General features: G+C 43.3%; 1 long non-coding RNA gene across 3 annotated transcripts in view; it reads right to left on the reverse strand.

Annotated features, from left to right (window-relative positions):
* The window catches only part of LOC115157432 (uncharacterized), a 38,272-nt gene that overhangs the window by 3,172 nt on the left and 13,126 nt on the right, over positions 1-21,974 (reverse strand). For all 3 annotated transcript variants that reach the window (XR_003868450.1, XR_003868449.1, XR_003868448.1), the window contains one exon: positions 16,947-17,093. This is a non-coding gene — a long non-coding RNA (uncharacterized LOC115157432). The remainder of the gene's footprint in view (positions 1-16,946; positions 17,094-21,974) is intronic.

The raw sequence follows: 21,974 nt of genomic DNA on the forward strand, positions 1-21,974 counted from the left end.
CCCCCTCAGGAGAAAGAAAAGATTTGGCATGGGCCCTCAGATCCTCAAAAAGTTCTACAGCTTCACCATTGAGAGCATCTTGACTGGCTGCATCACCACTTGGTATGGAAAATGCACTGCCCTTGACCGCAAAGTGCTACAGAGGGCAGTGCGGACAGCCCAGTAAATCACTGGGGCCAAGCTCTCTGCCACCCAAGACCTCTATACCAGTCGTTGTCAGAGGAAGGCCTGAAAAATTGGCTAAGACTCCAGCCACCCAAGCCATAGACTGTTCACTCTGCTACAGTCCGGCAAACGATACCGGAGCATCAGCTCTCGCGGACCAACAGGGTCTGAGGCAACTTCTACCGCAAAGCCATAAGTCTGCTAAATAGCCAGACTGCTAAATAGCCAGTCTGCTAAATAGCCAGACTGCTAAATAGCCAGTCTGCTAAAAAGCCAGACTGCTAAATAGCCAGACTGCTAAATAGCCAGACTGCTAAATAGCCAGTCTGCTAAAAAGCCAGACTGCTAAATAGCCAGACTGCTAAATAGCCAGTCTGCTAAATAGCCAGACTGCTAAATAGCCAGTCTGCTAAATAGCCAGTCTGCTAAATAGCCAGACTGCTAAATAGCCAGTCTGCTAAATAGCCAGTCTGCTAAATAGCCAGACTGCTAAATAGCCAGTCTGCTAAATAGCCAGACTGCTAAATAGCCAGTCTGCTAAATAGCCAGACTGCTAAATAGCCAGACTGCTAAATAGCCAGACTGCTAAATAGCCAGTCTGCTAAATAGCTATACATACACATCAAATACACACTCACTAGACTATATATACACACCATATACACAATCACTAGACTATATATACACACCATATATACACTCACTAGACTACATACACACTCACTAGACTATAAACACACACTCACTAGACTATATATACACACACTATATACACACTCACTAGACTATAAACACACACTCACTAGACTATATATACACACACTATATACACACTCACTAGACTATATATACACACTCACTAGACTATATACACACTCACTATACTATATATACACACTATATACACACTCACTAGACTATATACACACTCACTATACTATATACACACTCACTATACTATATATACACACTATATACACACTCACTAGACTATATATACACACTCACTAGACTATATATACACACTATATACACACTCACTAGACTATATATACACACTCACTAGACTATATATACACACTCACTAGACTATATACACACTATATACACACACTCACTAGACTATATATACACAATCACTAGACTATATATACACACTCACTAGACTATATATACACAATCACTAGACTATATATACACACTCACAAGACTATATATACACACTATATACACACTCACTAGACTATATACACAGTCACTAGACTATATATACACACACAATATCATATACACACTCACTAGACTATATATACACACTCACTAGACTATATATACACACACTCACTAGACTATATACACACTCACTAGACTATATATACACACTCACTAGACTATATACACACTCACTAGACTATATACACACTCACTAGACTATATATACACAATCACTAGACTATATACACACTCACTAAACTATATATACATACTCACTAGAATACATATACACACTCACTAGAATATATATACACACACTCACTAGACTATATATACACACTCACTAGACTATATATACACACACTCACTAGACTATATATACACACTCACTAGAATATATATACACATACTCACTAGACTATATATACGCACTCACTAGAATATATATACACACACTCACTAGACTATATATACTATATATACATACTCACTAGAATTTATATACACACACTCACTAGACTATATATACACACACTCACTATAATATATATACACACACTCACTAGACTATATATACACACTCACTAGACTATATACACACTCACTAGAATATATATACACATACTCACTAGACTATATACACACTCACTAGACTATATACACACTCACTAGACTATATATACACACTCACTAGACTATATACACACACACACTAGAATATATATACACACACTCACTAGAGTATATATACACACTCACTAGGCTATATACACACTCACTAGACTATATACACACTCATTAGACTATATATACACTCACTAGACTATATATACACACACTCACTAGACTATATACACACTCACTAGACTATATATACACTCACTAGACTATATACACACTTACTAGACTATATATACACACACTCACTATACTATATATACACAATCACTAGACTATATACACACTCACTAGACTATAAACACACACACACACTAGACTATATATACACACACTATATACACACTCACTAGACTATACATACACACTCACTAGACTATATATACACACACTCACTAGACTATATACACACTCATTAGACTATATATACACTCACTAGACTATATATACACACACTCACTAGACTATATACACACTCACTAGACTATATATACACTCACTAGACTATATACACACTCACTAGACTATATATACACACACTCACTAGAGTATATATACACACTCACTAGGCTATATATACACACACTCAGTAGACTATATACACACTCACTAGACTATATATACACTCACTAGACTATATATACACTCACTAGACTATATATACACACACTCACTAGAATATATATACACACACTCACTAGACTATATACACACTCACTAGACTATATACACACTCACTAGAATATATATACACACACTCACTAGACTATATACACACTCACTAGACTATATATACACACTCACTAGACTATATACACACACTCACTAGAATATATATACACACTCACTAGACTATATATTCACACTCACTAGGCTATATATATTTTTATTTTATTTTTTTATTTCACCTTTATTTAACCAGGTAGGCAAGTTGAGAACAAGTTCTCATTTACAATTGCGACCTGGCCAAGATAAAGCAAAGCAGTTCGACAACATACAAAAACACAGAGTTACACATGGAGTAAAACAACATACAATCAATGATACAGTAGACAAAAATAAGACTATATACAATGTGAGCAAATGATGTGAGATAAGGGAGGTAAAAGGCAAAAAAAGGCCATGGTGGCAAAGTAAATAAAGTATAGCAAGTAAAACACTGGAATGGTAGAATTATAATTTGAAGAAAGTTCAAAGTTAAAATATAAATAATATGGTGCAAAGGAGCAAAATAATAAATAAAATAAATAAATACAGTAGGGGAAGAGGTAGTAGTTTGGGCTAAATTATAGATGGGCTATGTACAGGTGCAGTGATCTGGGAGCTGCTCTGATAGCTGGTGCTTAAAGCTAGTGAGGGAGATAAGTGTTTCCAGCTTCAGAGATTTTTGTAGTTCGTTCCAGTCATTGGCAGCAGAGAACTGGAAGGAGATACGACCAAAGGAGGAGTTGGCTTTAGGGGTGACCAGAGAGATATACCTGCTGGAGCGCGTGCTACAGGTGGGTGCCTCTATGGTGACCAGTGAGCGGAGATAAGGGGGGACTTTACCTAGCAGAGACTTGTAGATGACCTGGAGCCAATGTGTTTGGCGACGATTATGAAGCGAAGGCCAGCCAACGAGAGCGTACAGGTCGCAGTGGTGGGTAGTATATGGGGCTTTGGTGACAAAACGGATGGCACTGTGATAGACTGCATCCAGCTTGTTGAGTAGGGTATTGGAGGCTATTTTGTAAATGACATCGCCAAAGTCGAGGATTGGTAGGATGGTCAGTTTTACGAGGGTATGTTTGGCAGCATGAGTGAAGGATGCTTTGTTGCGAAATAGGAAGCCAATTCTAGATTTAACTTTGGATTGGAGATGATTGATGTGAGTCTGGAAGGAGAGTTTACAGTCTAACCAGACACCTAGGTATTTGTAGTTGTCCACAAATTCTAAGTCAGAACCGTCCAGAGAAGTGATGCTGGACAGGCGGGCAGGTGCAGGCAGCGATCGGTTGAAGAGCATGCATTTAGTTTTACTTGTATTTAGGAGCAGTTGGAGACCACGGAAGGAGAGTTGTATGGCATTGAAGCTCGTCTGGAGGGTTGTTAACACAGTGTCCAAAGAAGGGCCAGAAGTATACAGAATGGTGTCGTCTGCGTAGAGGTGGATCAGAGATTCACCAGCAGCAAGAGCGACATCATTGATGTATACAGAGAAAAGAGTTGGCCCAAGAATTGAACCCTGTGGTACCCCCATAGAGACTGCCAGAGGTCCGGACAGCAGGCCCTCCGATTTGACACACTGAACTCTATCAGAGAAGTAGTTGGTGAACCAGGCGACGCAATCGTTTGAGAAACCAAGGCTACTGAGTCTGCCGATGAGGATGTGGTGAGTCAAAAGCTTTGGCCAGGTCAATGAATACGGCAGCACAGTATTGTTTCTTATCGATGGCGGTTACGATGTCGTTTAGGACCTTGAGCGTGGCTGAGGTGCACTCATGACCAGCTCTGAAACCAGATTGCATAGCGGAGAGGGTGCGGTGGGATTCGAAATGGTCGGTAATCTGTTTGTTGACTTGGCTTTCGAAGACCTTAGAAAGGCAGGGTAGGATGGATATAGGTCTGTAGCAATTTGGGTCAAGAGTGTCACCTCCTTTGAAGAGGGGGATGACAGCAGCTGCTTTCCAATCTATGGGAATCTCAGACGACACGAAAGAGAGGTTGAACAGGCTAGTAATAGGGGTTGCAATAATTTCGGCAGATAATTTTAGAAAGAAAGGGTCCAGATTGTCAAGCCCAGCTGATTTGTAGGGGTCCAGATTTTGCAGCTCTTTCAGAACATCAGCTGAATGGATTTGGGAGAAGGAGAAATGGGGGAGGTTTGGGCGAGTAGCTGTGGGGGGTGTAGTGCTGTTGAATGCAGTAGGGGTAGTTAAGTGGAAAGCATGGCCAGCCGTAGAAAAATGCTTATTGAAATTCTCAATTATAGTGGGCTTATCGGTGGTGACAGAGTTTCCTATCCTCAGTGCAGTGGGCAGTTGGGAGGAGGTGTTCTTATTCTCCATGGACTTTACAGTGTCCCAGAACTTTTTAGAATTTGAGTTGCAGGAAGCAAATTTCTGTTTGAAAAAGCTAGCCTTGGCGTTTCTAACTGCCTGTGTGTATTGGTTTCTAACTTCTCTGAAATACATACACACTCACTAGACTATATATACACACTCACTGGAATATATATACACTCACTAGACTATATATACACACTCACTGGAATATATATACACTCACTAGACTATATATACACACTCACTAGAATATATACACATACCAGTGGCGGTCGTGCTGTTTAAAATGAGGGAGGATGATTATGTTTTTGATGAGGATGGCCTTACTTCTAATACAGCATGTTGGATGACAGTCATTTATATTCCATTCACCCAGTTCAATGTAACATCGATAGGTTCAGGCTACTACATGATACTTGAAAATACAACACACACACAACACAGCCTTAACAATATTTATGTATTCCTTAATTCCATTCTTTTACTTTTAGGTTGTTTGTATTTTGTGTATTGTTGTGAATTGTTAGATATTACTGCTGTCACACCCTGATCTGTTTCACCTGTCTTTGTGCTTGTCTCCACCCCCCTCCAGGTGTTACCCATCTTCCCCATTATCCCCTGGGTACTTATATCTGTGTTCTCTGTTCGTCTGTTGCCAGTTCGTCTTGTTTGTCAAGTCAACCAGCGTTTTGTCTCAGCTCCTGCTTTTCCCCAGTCTCTCTTTTTCTCACCCTCCTGGTTTTGACCATTGCCTGTCCTGACTCTGAACTCACCTGCCTGTCCCTGACCCTGAGCCTGCCTGCACCGTTGTCCACTACTCTGGATTATCGACCCCTGCCTGCCTTGACCCTGAGCCTGCCTGCACCGTTGTCCACTACTCTGGATTATCGACCCCTGCCTGCCTTGACCCTGAGCCTGCCTGCACCGTTGTCCACTACTCTAGATTATCGACCCCTGTCTGCCTTGACCTGTTTGCCTGCTCCTGTTGCTGTAATAAACATTGTTACTTCAACACAGTCTGTATTTGGGTCTTACCTGAAACCTGATAACTGCACTGTTGAAGCAAAAAACACAAGCATTTCACTACACCCGCAATAACATCTGCTAAACATATGTATGCGACAAGTAAAACTTGATTTCAACACAAACACATGTACGCTCACACACTTTTACACTCATCATATGCTGCTGCTACTCTGTCCTTTATTTTACTCTTCTTATTATCTATCCTGATATCTGGTCACTTTACCCTGCCTTCATATCACGTTCGTCTGAAGAACTGGACCAAGGTGCAGCGTGGTAGGCGTACATTTTACTTTTATTTAAAAATGACACCGGAAAAAACAACAAAATACAAAAACGAACATAACGCTATATGCAGTGCAGAAAGCAACTACACACAAACAAGATCCCACAATCACAGGTGGGAAAAAGGGCTGCCTAAGTATGATCCCCAATCAGAGACAATGATAAACAGCTGCCTCTCATTGGGAACCATACTAGGCCAACAAAGAAATAGAAACGTAGATATGCCCACCCAAGTCACACCCTGACCTAACAAAATAGAGAATAAAAAAGTCTCTCTAAGGTCAGGGCGTGACACTTCATGTACATATTTACCTTAAATACCTTATTTTTTATCTATCCTGATGTCTAGTCACTTTAACCTGCCTTCATCTGCATATCTACTTCAAATACTTTATTATTATCTATCCTGATGTCTAGTCACTTTACCCTGCCTTCATCTGCATATCTACTTCAAATACTTTATTATTATCTATCCTGATGTCTAGTCACTTTACCGTGCCTTCATCTACATATCTACCTCAAATACCTTATCATTATTATTAATATTAGGGGCGGCAGGTAGCCTAGTGGTTAGAGTGTCGTTCTGCCCCTGAACAAGGCAGTTAACCCACTGTTCCTAGGCCGTCATTGTAAATAAGAATTTGTTCTTAACTGACTGGCCTAGTTAAATAAAGGTTAAATTCTTCTTCTTTTTTTATTATCTATCCTGATGCCTAGTCACTTTACCCAGCCTTCATGTACAGTTGAAGTCGGAAGTTAACATACACTTAAGTTGGAGTCATTAAAACTCGTTTTTCAACCACTCCACAAATTTCTTGTTAACAAACTATAGTTTTGTCAAGTCGGTTAGGACATCTACTTTGTACATGACACAAGTAATTTTTCCAACAATTGGTCACGGACAGATTATTTCACTTATAATTCACTGTATCACAATTCCAGTGGGTCAGAAGTTTACATATACTAAGTTGACTGTGCCTTTAAACAGCTTGGAAAATTCCAGAAAATTATGTCATGGCTTTAGAAGCTTCTGATAGGCTAAATGACATCATTTGAGTCAATTGGAGGTATACCTGTGAATGAATTTCAAGGCCTACCATCAAACTTAGTGCCTCTTAGCTTGACTTCATGGGAAAATCAAAAGAAGTCAGCCAAGACCTCAGAAAAAAATTGTAGACCTCCACAAGTCTGGTTCATCCTTGGGAGCAATTTCCAAAGGCCTGAAGGTACCACGTTCATCTGTACAAACAATAGTACGCAAGTATAAACCCCATGGGACCACGCAGCCGTCATACCGCTCAGGAAGGAGACGCGTTCTGTCTCCTAGAGATTAACGTACTTTGGTGCGAAAAGTGCAAATCAATCCCAGAACAACAGCAAAGGACCTTCTGAAGATGCTGGAGGAAACAGGCACAAAAGTATCTAAATCCACAGTAAAACGAGTCCTATATCGACATAACCTGAAAGGCCGCTCAGGGCTTCGGACTTGAGGGATAGTAGGGAGGAGGAATGGTAGCCTAGGGAGAGAAAGATAGAGGGAAGGAGGAGGAATGGTAGCCTATGGAGAGAAAGATAGAGGGAAGGGAGGGAGGAGGAATGGTAGCCTAGGGAGAGAAAGATAGAGAGAGGGAAGGGAGGGAGGAGGAATGGTGCCTAGGGAGAGAAAGATGGAGCGAGGGAAGGGAGGAGGAATGGTAGCCTAGGTAGAGAAAGATAGAGAGGGAAGGGAGGGAGGAGGAATGGTAGCCTAGGGAGAGAAAGATAGAGAGAGGGAAGGGAGGGGGAATGGTGCCTAGGGAGAGAAAGATAGAGAGAGGGAAGGGAGGAGGAATGGTAGCCTAGGTAAAGAAAGTTAGAGAGAGGGAAGGGAGGGGGAATGGTAGCCTATGGAGAGAAAGATAGAGAGAGGGAAGGAGGAGGAATGGTATCCTAGGTAGAGAAAGATAGAGAGGGAAGGGAGGGGGAATGGTAGCCTATGGAGAGAAAGATAGAGAGAGGGAAGGGAGGAGGAATGGTAGCCTATGGAGAGAAAGATAGAGAGGGAAGGGAGGGGGAATGGTAGCCTAGGGAGAGAAAGATAGAGAGGGAAGGGAGGGGGAATGGTAGCCTATGGAGAGAAAGATAGAGAGAGGGAAGGGAGGGGGAATGGTAGCCTATGGAGAGAAAGATAGAGAGAGGGAAGGGAGGGGGAATGGTAGCCTAGGTAGAGAAAGCTCAATATGAGTGTGCAGAGTGAGGAGTGAAGGAAAATAATCTCAACAGACAGCTCACAGCTTTCCCCCCAAAGTCTAAAAAACCCCAACAATAAATCACTACCATTGCAGTGACAAAACATAGTCTCCTCAATATATCGCTTTGTCTGTGGTTACAGGGGAGGTACAGTAAGGGAAAAAAGTATTTGATCCACTGCTGATTTTGTATGTTTGCCCACTGACAAAGAAATGATCAGTCTATAATTTTAATGGTAGGTTTATTTGAACAGTGAGAGACAGAATAACAACAACAAAAAATCCAGAAAAACGCATGTCAAAAATGTTATAAATTGATTTGCATTTTAATGAGGGAAATATGTATTTGACCCCCTCTGCAAAACATGACTTAGTACTTGGTGGCAAAACCCTTGTTGGCAATCACAGAGGTCAGACGTTTCTTGCAGTTGGCCACCAGGTTTGCACACATCTCAGGAGGGATTTTGTCCCACTCCTCTTTGCAGATCTTCTCCAAGTCATTAAGGTTTCGAGGCTGACGTTTGGCAACTCGAACCTTCAGCTCCCTCCACATATTTTCTATGGGATTAAGGTCTGGAGACTGGCTAGGCCACTCCAGGACCTTAATGTGCTTCTTCTTGAGTCACTCCTTTGTTGCCTTGGCCATGTGTTTTGGGTCATTGTCATGCTGGAATACCCATCCACGACCCATTTTCAATGCCCTGGCTGAGGGAAGGAGGTTCTCACCCAAGATTTGACGGTACATGGCCCCGTCCATCATCCCTTTGATGCGGTGAAGTTGTCCTGTCCCCTTAGCAGAAAAACACCCCCAAAGCATAATGTTTCCACCTCCATGTTTGACGGTGGGGATGGTGTTCTTGGGGTCATAGGCAGCATTCCTCCTCCTCCAAACACGGCGAGTTGAGTTGATGCCAAAGAGCTCCATTTTGGTCTCATCTGACCACAACACTTTCACCCAGTTGTCCTCTGAATCATTCAGATGTTCATTGGCAAACTTCAGACGGCCATGTATATGTGCTTTCTTGAGCAGGGGGACCTTGCGGGCGCTGCAGGATTTCAGTCCTTCACGGCGTAGTGTGTTACCAATTGTTTTCTTGGTGACTATGGTCCCAGCTGCCTTGAGATCATTGACAAGAACCCCCCGTGTAGTTCTGGGCTGATTCCTCACCGTTCTCATGATCATTGCAACTCCACGAGGTGAGATCTTGCATGGAGCCCCAGGCCGAGGGAGATTGACAGTTCTTTTGTGTTTCTTCCAACTGTTGTCACCTTCTCACCAAGCTGCTTGGTGATGGTCTTGTAGCCCATTCCAGCCTTGTGTAGGTCTACAATCTTGTCCGTGGCATCCTTTGAGAGCTCTTTGGTCTTGGCCATGGTGGAGAGTTTGGAATCTGATTGATTGATTGCTTCTGTGGACAGGTGTCTTTTATACAGGTAACAAACTGAGATTAGGAGCACTCCCTTTAAGAGTGTGCTCCTAATCTCAGCTCGTTACCTGTATAAAAGACACCTGGGAGCCAGAAATCTTTCTGATTGAGAGGGGATCAAATACTTATTTCCCTCATTAAAATGCAAATCAATTTACATGCGTGTTTCTGGATTTTATTGTTGTTATTCTGTCTCTCACTGTTCAAATAAACCTACCATTAAAATTATAGACTGATCATTTCTTTGTCAGTGGGCAAACATACAAAATCAGCAGGGGATCAAATACTTTTTTCCCCTCACTGTAGTTTATATTGGTAGAGACCTCACTCACTGGGGGGCTAATTGTCTGTGGTTACATGGGAGGTAGTTTATAGTGGTAGATACCTTCTCACTCACTGGGGGGATAGTTGTCTGTGGTTACAGGGGACATTTTTTAGAGTGGTAGAGACCTTCTTACTCACTGGGGGGCTAAAAGACCCCTGTGGTTGGAGGGGGGGCAGCTTTGTCCTGCAGTAAAGGATTACAATGTTAAAACCGCTTCAACCTCCCGTGGAGGAGCAGTAAACCAAGAGGAACGAGAGGGGAGAGCAAACGGCTATAGCTAACTCAATTAAAACATATTAAACACCACATAAAAACCAGAGGAAGCAAGAGAATGAGAGAAAACAACAACAACAGAGGAAAGGGAGAAAAAGGGAAGTCAAATGTGGGCAAAGTGGATATCTGTCTGTATTTCTATCTTTTTTGTCTGTCTCCATTTTGATTGACCGTTTACAATCTCAGACCAGGCAGACCAGGCAGACCAGGCAGACCAGGCAGGTGTGCTCTCTGGCTCCAACCTACCCTCGTCTCCCCTCTTTTTCATTTCCCTACTTCCCCCTTCACTCATCTCTCCCCCCATCTCCTCTCATCAGCTCTCCTCAGCTCTCCTCTCCACACCCATTCTGTCTTCAGTTTAAATCCGCCTCTTCTTCAGTATATGGTCTTATAGCTGCAGTGGTTAAAGGAATTCAGAGGGGATGTCAGCTGCAGTTCAGAAGTGGCGCATGTAAGACATTATTCATCTACACTTCAAATACAAACCACACAACACAGTATATAACCTATTATATAATTGTCAAAGACTCCAGCCACCCTAGGCATAGACTGTTCTCTCTGCTACCGCACGGCAAGCAGTACCGGAGCACCAAGTCTAGGTCCAAGAGGCTTCTAAACAGCATCTACCCCCAAGCCATAAGACTCCTGAACAGCTAGTCAAATGGCTACCCAGACTATTTGCCGTGCCCCCCTCTTTTATTTTTTAAACTGCAGTGTTGGTTAGGAGCTTGTAAGTAAGCATTTCACTGTAAGGTCTACACCTGTTGTTTTCGGCGCATGTGGCAAATACAATTTGATTTGATATGTAGTACGGTAAAAGCCTAGTCTGTCTCTCTCTCTTCACTCCTGTCCCTTCAAAGGGTAGAGATGAGAGAGTGAGAGGAGAGAGTGTATTCTATTCAAACAGCAGGGTTTAAACTCCACTAACAAACCCAATAAACAGACTATACATCTCCTCACAATACTCCCACTGCCTGTGGCACAGATCCTCTCCATACGCACACTGACACTCACAATACGTCTTTACACAGAGCTAATTAGGAGGAGGTGCCGCTCTCTATTCTCCACCTCTGTCTGAATACCAGGGCAGGGGAGAGGAGAGGAGGAGAGGAGAGGAGGAGAGGAGGAGAGGAGGAGAGGAGAGGAGGAGAGGAGAGGAGAGGAGAGGAGAGGAGGAGAGGAGGAGAGGAGAGGAGGAGAGGAGGAGAGGAGGAGAGGAGAGGAGGAGAGGAGAGGAGGAGAGGAGGAGAGGTGAGGAGGAGAGGAGAGGAGAGGAGAGGAGGAGAGGAGAGGAAGAGAGGAGGAGAGGAGGAGAGGAGGAGAGGAGAGGAGGAGAGGAGGAGAGGAGAGGAGGAGAGGAGAGGAGAGGAGGAGAGGAGAGGAGGAGAGGAGGAGAGGAGGAGAGGAGAGGAGGAGAGGAGGAGAGGAGGAGAGGAGAGGAGGAGAGGAGGAGAGGAGAGGAGGAGAGGAGGAGAGGAGAGGAGGAGAGGAGAGGAGAGGAGAGGAGGAGAGGAGGAGAGGAGGAGAGGAGGAGAGGAGAGGAGGAGAGGAGGAGAGGAGAGGAGAGGAGGAGAGGAGAGGAGGAGAGGAGGAGAGGAGGAGAGGAGGAGAGGAGAGGAGAGGAGGAGGAGAGGAGAGGAGGAGGGAGAGGAGAGGAGGAGAGGAGGAGAGGAGGAGAGGAGAGGAGGAGAGGAGAGGAGGAGAGGGATGAGTTCTTAGTAACTGTATACTCAAAGGACTGGAAGGCTTGTGTCTTTTAATTTTGCGGAACGTAAAGCGGGATAGTTAATCGTGTCAAGGGGGGAGCAATATTAGTGTGACACAGCTCAAAGTAGCATGGATGCAGCTGAGGAGGGCAGCAGGAGTGATTTGAGTGCGGCACCGTTCTGGGTAGTGCACAGGCAGTGAGAGAAAGGAGAGGGAGAAAACTGTGTGTGTCAGGGCTCTGGGTGTCGATGCCACTGCAACGAACAGTAAGACAAGACCACAGTAACCATTTTTGCCATCTATATAACGGCTCACCTCAAACAATGAAACTAGTGGTAGAATATGTGTGGACTGTATGAATATGTCAACAATTTTAGGTAGCTTTTAAAAGCCTAAAGCATTTGAAGGTGATATTCTGTAATAACTAACTCTTTTGTTACAAATCGTGACTAAACATTTTAAATGTGCTCTGATATGAGAGTGAACGCGTAGCGGCAACAACATTCTGAAGACTTCCTGAAATGCTCTCTCCCTCGCTTTCATATCTTTATTGTTATCATAGAGCCTGGCGATAGAATTCTTGCATGAATCAAAGATGGTATTTGGTATTCTGTGTGTATAGCTGAATACTAAAATGTCCCCTTTCCCTTTCACACCCATGCCCCCATTATTAGGACCGGAATCACACTGAGAGTCCGCCTGCAAGACATTCCTCTAAAGTTGTCATGTCTTCCACCCACACACACACACACACACACACTGACCCCCATTCTCTCCTTGTTTAAATGTGCTGTCTTTTGTGTTTTCTCCCAAAGCATTCTGGGTGTCACACAGCCAAGCTCAAGGCTATGGGTGCGAGTTTGTCTGCAGGGGGTGCAGAGTGGGGGTGGGAATATAACAGCTATCAACACAACGTAATACAACACAACCGTAACTAACCATCTAGCTAGAGCATCATAACATCCTGAATGGAATCATATGTGACTGGCTATATCACTATCTGAACAATTACAAAATGTGTCTAAACAAAACCTAAAATATATGTTGCATTACAAAATGCATTAAATAACAATATTTAAAAACAGAGACACAGTACTGTGCAGCTAAAATCAAGACTTTAAAAAGTGTTTTTGTTATTCTGAGAGTGTAAGTTCAAGTTGAAGTGAGGAATGATTTGTCTCCCCATCGAACCTAGTGGCCCCAAGTGAGGCTGCAGTGTGTTCTGGGAGAATGGCAGGTGTCTCCATGTCAGAGTGCCTCCCAGACAGCTCATTAATTTGCACAACTTTTATACATGAATGTTTTTCTCTGCGTGTTTGTATGCATGTGTGTGTATATATTAGCGATGGGACTTGACCCTAGCGAGCTGAACTACTGTTTCGCGTCTTGCTGGGCGTGGGAAAAAGACGAGACCTCTGTTCACAGCTGCTCTGGTGGATGGGCCATACCAATGGGGCCCCTACCACTACCCCCCCCCCCCCCCCCCCCCGCCCCCCTGTACCCCACGTCCCCCCGTCTGTCTCCCCCGTCTCTCTCTCCCATTCAGTCTGCAGCCGGCTGCCTTTCAAAAGCTGCCACGAACCCCCCTACCCCTCCCTCCTCCCTCCGCCCCTCCCACCCCCACACACTCCTCTCATTATTCCAGCTCTAGTTTGCATAGAAATACCAGAGCTCTCTCTCCTCTCTCTCTCTGCTCTTAGGGCCTGAAGCCCCTCAACCACACAAACTATACATGTGTAAATTTGACTTGCAGGCCTTTGTATCGCCTTCCCTAGATTAATATTGTTTCACTGTCATTTCACTCACAGACCTTGTTGTGAGACAATTGGGGAACTTTCATAATATATTTTGTTATGGTTGAAAATAGGAAAAAGCCAATAAATGAACTAAAGGTGTGTGATTGTTTCTGATGTTTATTAATGCACTCTACCTACATTAGTTATCCTGTCATGACACGCACATACGCACACGCACACGCACACACACCACTGCATTAATTTGCAGAGATTTATCTCAAATCAGACTGCATAATTCTCAGGGCAAAATTTACATCCACTTTTGAGAGCAGCGCACAGAGAAGTCTTTGCATACGGTAATATAAAATCTTGGGAAAGTCTAGGCAAGTCAAAGACCTTCACAAACAAATTTCACTAAGCTGGCCTCCAACTGAACGCCCCAAGGTTGTAAGCCATGATGATTTGACCTTGCTTTGGGCCTGGTCTTCTTCTTTAGGTACTGTTTGTAATTCCTTAAAGTACATCTAGAAATATTCAATGTACGTTAATGTAGGTCTTAAAAATGTTCTTTACTCTAACATAAGCATCAACAAAAATACTGTCATATTTCCAAAAATGACACCTAGGAATTAAAAGTGTCCTAGAAAATATGACTATTCCTTAAGAACAAGTGAACAAAATATTAACAGATCGGGGTTACATGAATAGAAAGAGAAACAGAAAAAGAATGAGAAAAGAGGGGGAAAATATGGGGGGGGGCTTGCAGACAGGGGTGAAACGTACAGAGCCACCAGAACAGCCTTTCCACATGAGCAGTCCCAAACCCAGGATGAGCTCCTGTCCCCCTTGCTCACTTAAAGAGATAAGGCACCGCAGCAAAGGCTCTCAAATATGGATTAGACACCCAGCTCCCCTGCACCTTAGCTATAGCAAGCCACTTGATCAGAGTATTTTAAAAGCATAAAAATAAGTGTGTGTCTCTGAGTAAAATAGAGGGGGGGGGGGGTGTAGAATGTGAAAAATGCAAACATTTCAGAGGATAAAGAAATAAACTAAATGATATTTGGAGTTGGTATTCAGTATGTTCAAAATAATCTTTAGGAAGTGTGTGGTTTGAGGACAGTAACGTTGAACTGACCCTTGCAGCCTTACCCTAACTCAAATATTAGACAGCAAAATAATAGTACATTTGGCTTGGACTGCAAATACTGTATAGACCTATATTAATTACTAAAAGTGTCTTTATTTTTACAATCTAAATACATTTCCTCATGACCTGAGGCTGTGAACGTTTTGAAATTAAATATTTTACAATTAAAAAATTAACTATGTAAATGTCTTTCAAATTGTTTTAATTATTAGATACGGTATTTGGAAAACTACCATGCTGTCTAAGTGGTATGAAGTATCTATCCATGACCTCTGTCCTCAACACACACAACATACACACACTCTAGTCCACACACACAGACCCGTACTAGTTCCCCACAAACACTCCCCCATCCACACACACAGACCCGTACTAGTTCCCCACAAACACTCCCCCATCCACACACACAGACCTGTACTAGTTCCCCACAAACACTCCCCCATCCACACACACAGACCCGTACTAGTTCCCCACAAACACTCCCCCATCCACACACACAGACCCGTACTAGTTCCCCACAAACACTCCCCCATCCACACACACAGACCCTTACTAGTTCCCCACAAACACTCCCCCATCCACACACACAGACCCTTACTAGTTCCCCACAAACACTCCCCCATCCACACACACAGACCCGTACTAGTTCCCCACAAACACTCCCCCATCCACACACACAGACCCGTACTAGTGCCCCACAAACACTCCCCCATCCACACACACAGACCCTTACTAGTTCCCCACAAACACTCCCCCATCCACACACACAGACCCTTACTAGTTCCCCACAAACACTCCCCCATCCACACACACAGACCCGTACTAGTGCCCCACAAACACTCCCCCATCCACACACACAGACCCTTACTAGTTCCCCACAAACACTCCCCCATCCACACACACAGACCCTTACTAGTTCCCCACAAACACTCCTCCATCCACACACACAGACCCTTACTAGTTCCCCACAAACACTCCCCCATCCACACACACAGCTTTGGGTTCTTACATACAGATCTGCTTTGATCACTGTTTTCGCAGATCATTTTCCTGCGCAGCAGGAAATGCTAATTGTGGTGTATTCAAGGTTTAAAATGGCTTCTAAAGTTTCTGATTTCCACTTTAAATTGATTGACATTGTGTGCCCTATCGGAAAATGTATCAATCCCTTGAAGAATGTCAATTAATTATAATCCACATAATAATTCACATTTCCTGTTGCTGCAGGATTATGTGCCTGCTGTGAGAAGCAGGGTGAAATTAAGCTATGTAGCACCTTCCCAAAACCCAAGATGACCTATCAACTGAAACAAAATTACCGCCACTAGTAAAACAAGCACATCTCAATAATGGACTAACTTCCACTCACTTTCTCTCATTTATTTACGCACAATAGAAAACTATTCTGTACCAGAACAAAACACTGGGGATGACTGCATTAGCTAGTAGCTACACCACGGTACCTAATATACAAGCAAGAGCATCATATGTATACGTCTCAGACTTCTCAATTGAACTATATACGGTTTGAGGACCAACGTTTTAACTACTCGTTTTAACTACTGCCGTACTCTTAGGGCCAACTTGTTAAGTATTTGCACCTGTGAAGAACAAAAGATAAACTGAATATTAAGTGAAAGAATATGTGGAATATGATATATTTTATGTTTTTATCTGTAGTATTGTTTACCTGTAAATTGGTGGTTGTTCCTTGTAGGCTTGACCTGGGCCCTCCTCCTCCCAGTCCCTGGTATATGAGACCTCAAGGTAACATGAGACGCCATCTTGTTTTCTGACAGGTGCACCTTCCAGTATGTACAATCACTTTTTCTTCTTCCTGAAATAAAAAATAATTGAGAGACATGATGGGTTACTATGCTGTTGATCAAAATATCAACCATTATTAACTGTTATCAACCGTTATTAACCGTTATTAACCGTTATCAACCGTTATTAACCGTTATTAACCATTATTAACTGTTATCAACCGTTATTAACCTTCATTAACCGTTATTAACCGTTATCAACCGTTATCAACCTTCAATAACTGTTATTAACTGTTATCAACCTTCATTAACCGTTATTAACTGTTATCAACCATTATCAACCATTATTAACTGTTATCAACCATTATTAACCGTTATCAACCATTATTAACTGTTATCAACCGTTATCAACTGTTATCAACTGTTATCAACTGTTATTAACCGTTATCAACTGTTATCAACTGTTATTAACCGTTATTAACTGTTATCAACCGTTATTAACCTTCATTAACCGTTATTAACCTTCATTAACCGTTATTAACCTTCATTAACCATTATTAACCGTTATTAACCTTCATTAACCGGTATAAACCTTCATTAACCATTATTAACCGTGATTAACCTTCATTAACCGGTATCAACCTTCATTAACCGTTATTAACTATTATTAACCTTCATTAACTGTTATCAACCGTTATTAACCTTCATTAATCGTTATTAACCGTTATTAACCGTTATTAACCATTATTAACCATTATTAACCGTATAAAGGATATCGGAGAATACAAATTAGGATATAGCAAGCATACCTAGGCCTGAATTTTAAAAAAGACAAATTACGTTAATTATTTTGAGTATATTAACCTTAAAAATCATACAATTATAGCATGTATTGTATCAACTGAAAACACGTGTCATGGATAAATTCTGAAGTTTTGCTTGTGTCTCTGTGTTCCGTTGTTCTAGCTACTTTTCTAGTAGTCAACTAGAGATTGAGGAAGAGTCTGTGTAGATCATTTCAAATCATCCAAACATCAGCCAAGAAGACTCCTACTCTTCTTCCTACATTCTCATTCCAATTCAAGGCCAAACTTTCAACAACCCAGAAGTATATATCAAAGATTGAGCTATGTGTCACTCGTCCTCCAAATAGAATGTGGGTTATGACACGTCACTCACAGCCAAAGATAGATCCTTATTTATGATCATTCTAAGAATAGGATAAATAGAACAGAAACTATTCTCTACTGTGTTACGCTGTTCAATTCTAGAACAATCTCCTCAGAATGACTATTCAAACTCACTTTGAACATGGTCTGAAATACTGTACTGTACGCATAATGAACAATCAACGTCTACTTCAGGAACTTCAACAGAATAAACATTATTATGCCTCAAATACATACCTCCAGCAGTTAACTGTCACCAGTTACATTCAATATCAGTAAATATTGATGGAACGATGAGGAAAACATTACAGGCTACATAACAGGAAACATTACAGGCTACTGTCACTGACCAGCTATATGAATTAGTTCCATTACTTCTCCACACAAGGGCAACACAACCGTGATACTGAGATCAAAATAGTATTTTGGAGCTGAATAGGGAAGATTGATCTATTTCTTTCTTACAGTAAAAAGTACATACACCCTGTTCTTCTGACATGGCGAGAGGGATTTACATACATTCTGTGTAAACAGTAAAAAAAATACAGAAAGTATCCAGCTATGCCAACGTCTAACATCACACCTGTTTTGTGTGCATTCAAATGAACACTCCTTCTCACCCTACATAGAGGCCTGTGTCTCTCCTAACAATATGTAGGCGGCTGTAGCCAACAACATGAATCTGTGTTCACTCAGTTCTTGACAGGTACAACCTAAAGTTTGAAGATGGCAGAACGACTGTTGTTACTGCAAATACCAAATCAAATCAAATCAAATTGTATTAGTCACATGCGCCAAATACAATGTTTACTTACGAGCCCCTAACCAACAATGCAGTTAAAAACAATATATATATATATATATATATAATAAAAATAAAATAAAATAAATATATAATACGGATAAGAATAAGAAATAAAAGTAACAAGTAATTAAAGAGCAGCAGTAAAATAACAATAGCGAGACTATATACAGGGGGGTACCAGTACAGAGTCAATGTGCGGGGGGCACTGCTTAGTTGAGGTAATATGTACATGTAGGTAGAGTTGTTAAAGTGACTATGCATAGATAATAACAACAGAGAGTAGCAGCGGTGTAAAGGGGGGGGAGAGGTGGGGGGGCAATGAAAATAGTCTGGGTAGGCATTTTATTAGGTGTTCAGGAGTCTCATGGCTTGGGGGTTAAAGCTGTTTAGAAGCCTTTTGGACCTAGAATTGTGCTCCGGTACAGCTTGCCATGCGGTAGCAGAGAGAACAGTCTATGACTAGGGTGGCTGGACTCTTTGACAATTTTTAGGGCCTTCCTCTGGTATAGAGGTCCTGGATGGGGCGCAGGGGGCGCAACTTTGGTTTTAGAAGTGGGGAGTACATAATATTATTATTATATATTTTTTTTCAGTCAGATAAACACTCCAAACAGCCTACCCGACCACTCGGAGGCGTCCATATGGTCCTAAAGCACATCATTGCCTCATTTTGAATCACATTCCAATGATAAAACTGGGGGGGGACAAAAATGCAATTTCAGAATGTGGGGAATGTCCCCCCCGTCCTCAGCGAAAGTTGCGCCCCTGGCTAATACACAAAATCCAATTGTAATATTCTATGATTGTCATCAAAACGATTAGGTAGCCTAGGCAGTATGCTATGCAACTTATGTGTCACGTCCTGGCCAGTATATAAGGTTAATTGTTTTGTAGTTTGGTCAGGGCGTGACAGAGGGTATTTGTTTTATGTGGTTCGGGGTGGTGTGTTTGTGTAAAGGGTGTTTGATTTAGTATGTCCGGGTTTTGGTTTATGTCTAGGTAGTTCTATGTGGAATCTAGTGTGTGTGTTTCTATGTTTGGTTGATTGGGGCTCTCAGTTGAAGGCAGGTGTTGTCTATCTGCCTTTGATTGAGAGTCTCATAAATGAGGGTGTGTTTGTGTTTTGTGGGTGATTGTTCTGTGTAAAGCACTATGCTTTGCCAGACTGTTTTGTTGTTCGTTTGTTCTAGTGGTTTTGTTATTTTGTATTCAGTTGTTTTGTATAGTGTTCACGTTGATTATATTAAATTCTAATAATGAACACTAACTCCGCTGCACCTTGGTCCACTTCTTCAGACGACAACCGTGACAGAATCACCCACCACCAAAGGACCAAGCAGCAGGAGAACAGCATGGATGGATGGACGTGGGCAGATTTAAGGATGTTCGTGTCCAGGGCTATGGAAGAGTTAAGGGAACCCGAGAGGCAGCCCCAAGAAATTTTTTGGGGGGGGCACAAGGGCTGTGAAGAGGGGCAAGGATGGAGCCCCAGGCCAGCTCCCCGCACTAGCCCTGAGGTACGTGTCTCCAATCTGGTACGCCCAGTACCAGCACCCCGCACCAAGCCCAAGGTGCGTGTCCCCAGCCTCGCCAGTCAACAGTCGTCGGAGCTGCCCGCCAGTCAACAGTCGTCGGAGCTGCCCGCCAGTCAACAGTCGTCGGAGCTGCCCGCCAGTCAACAGTCGTCGGAGCTGCCCGCCAGTCAACAGTCGTCGGAGCTGCCCGCCAGTCAACAGTCGTCGGAGCTGCCCGCCAGTCAACAGTCGTCGGAGCTGCCCGCCAGTCAACAGTCGTCGGAGCTGCCCGCCAGTCAACAGTCGTCGGAGCTGCCCGCCAGTCAACAGTCGTCGGAGCTGCCCGCCAGTCAACAGTCGTCGGAGCTGCCCGTCAGTCAACAGTCGCCGGAGTGGCCAGACTGCCCTGACCTGCCGGAGTGGCCAGACTGCCCTGACCTGCCGGAGTGGCCAGACTGCCCTGACCTGCCGGAGTGGCCAGACTGCCCTGACCTGCCGGAGTGGCCAGACTGCCCTGACCTGCCGGAGTGGCCAGACTGCCCTGACCTGCCGGAGTGGCCAGACTGCCCTGACCTGCCGGAGCTGACAGACTGCCCAGACTGCCCCGAGCCGCCAGACTGCCCCGAGCCGCCAGACTGCCCCGAGCCGCCAGACTGCCCCGAGCCGCCAGACTGCCCCGACCTGCCCGAGCCGCCAGACTGCCCCGACCTGCCCGAGCCGCCAGACTGCCCCGACCTGCCCGAGTTGCCAGACTGCCCCGACCTGCCCGAGTTGCCAGACTGCCCCGACCGTCCCGAGCTGCCAGACTGCCCAGACAGCCTGGAACGGCCTGAGCCGGAGCCGCCTCCAATATAGGTGGGTTGGGGAGGGGGGGTGTAGCACAGTGCCGTCGTTGACGGCAGCTTCCCTCCCTTTAGAAAGGGGGAATTTTTCTTTTGGGTATTGTTTGGGGGTATTTATATTTTTTTGTGTTAAGGTGCTTCTGGGGTAGCACCTTTAAGGGGGGGGTACTGTCACGTCCTGGCCAGTATATAAGGTTAATTGTTTTGTAGTTTGGTCAGGGCGTGACAGAGGGTATTTGTTTTATGTGGTTCGGGGTGGTGTGTTTGTGTAAAGGGTGTTTGATTTAGTATGTCCGGGTTTTGGTTTATGTCTAGGTAGTTCTATGTGGAATCTAGTGTGTGTGTTTCTATGTTTGGTTGATTGGGGCTCTCAGTTGAAGGCAGGTGTTGTCTATCTGCCTTTGATTGAGAGTCTCATAAATGAGGGTGTGTTTGTGTTTGTGTTTTGTGGGTGATTGTTCTGTGTAAAGCACTATGCTTTGCCAGACTGTTTTGTTGTTCGTTTGTTCTAGTGGTTTTGTTATTTTGTATTCAGTTGTTTTGTATAGTGTTCAAGTTGATTATATTAAATTCTAATAATGAACACTAACTCCGCTGCACCTTGGTCCACTTCTTCAGACGA

This window comes from Salmo trutta, chromosome 21, assembly GCF_901001165.1.
Source record: "Salmo trutta chromosome 21, fSalTru1.1, whole genome shotgun sequence".
Classification (NCBI taxonomy): Eukaryota; Metazoa; Chordata; class Actinopteri; order Salmoniformes; family Salmonidae; genus Salmo; species Salmo trutta.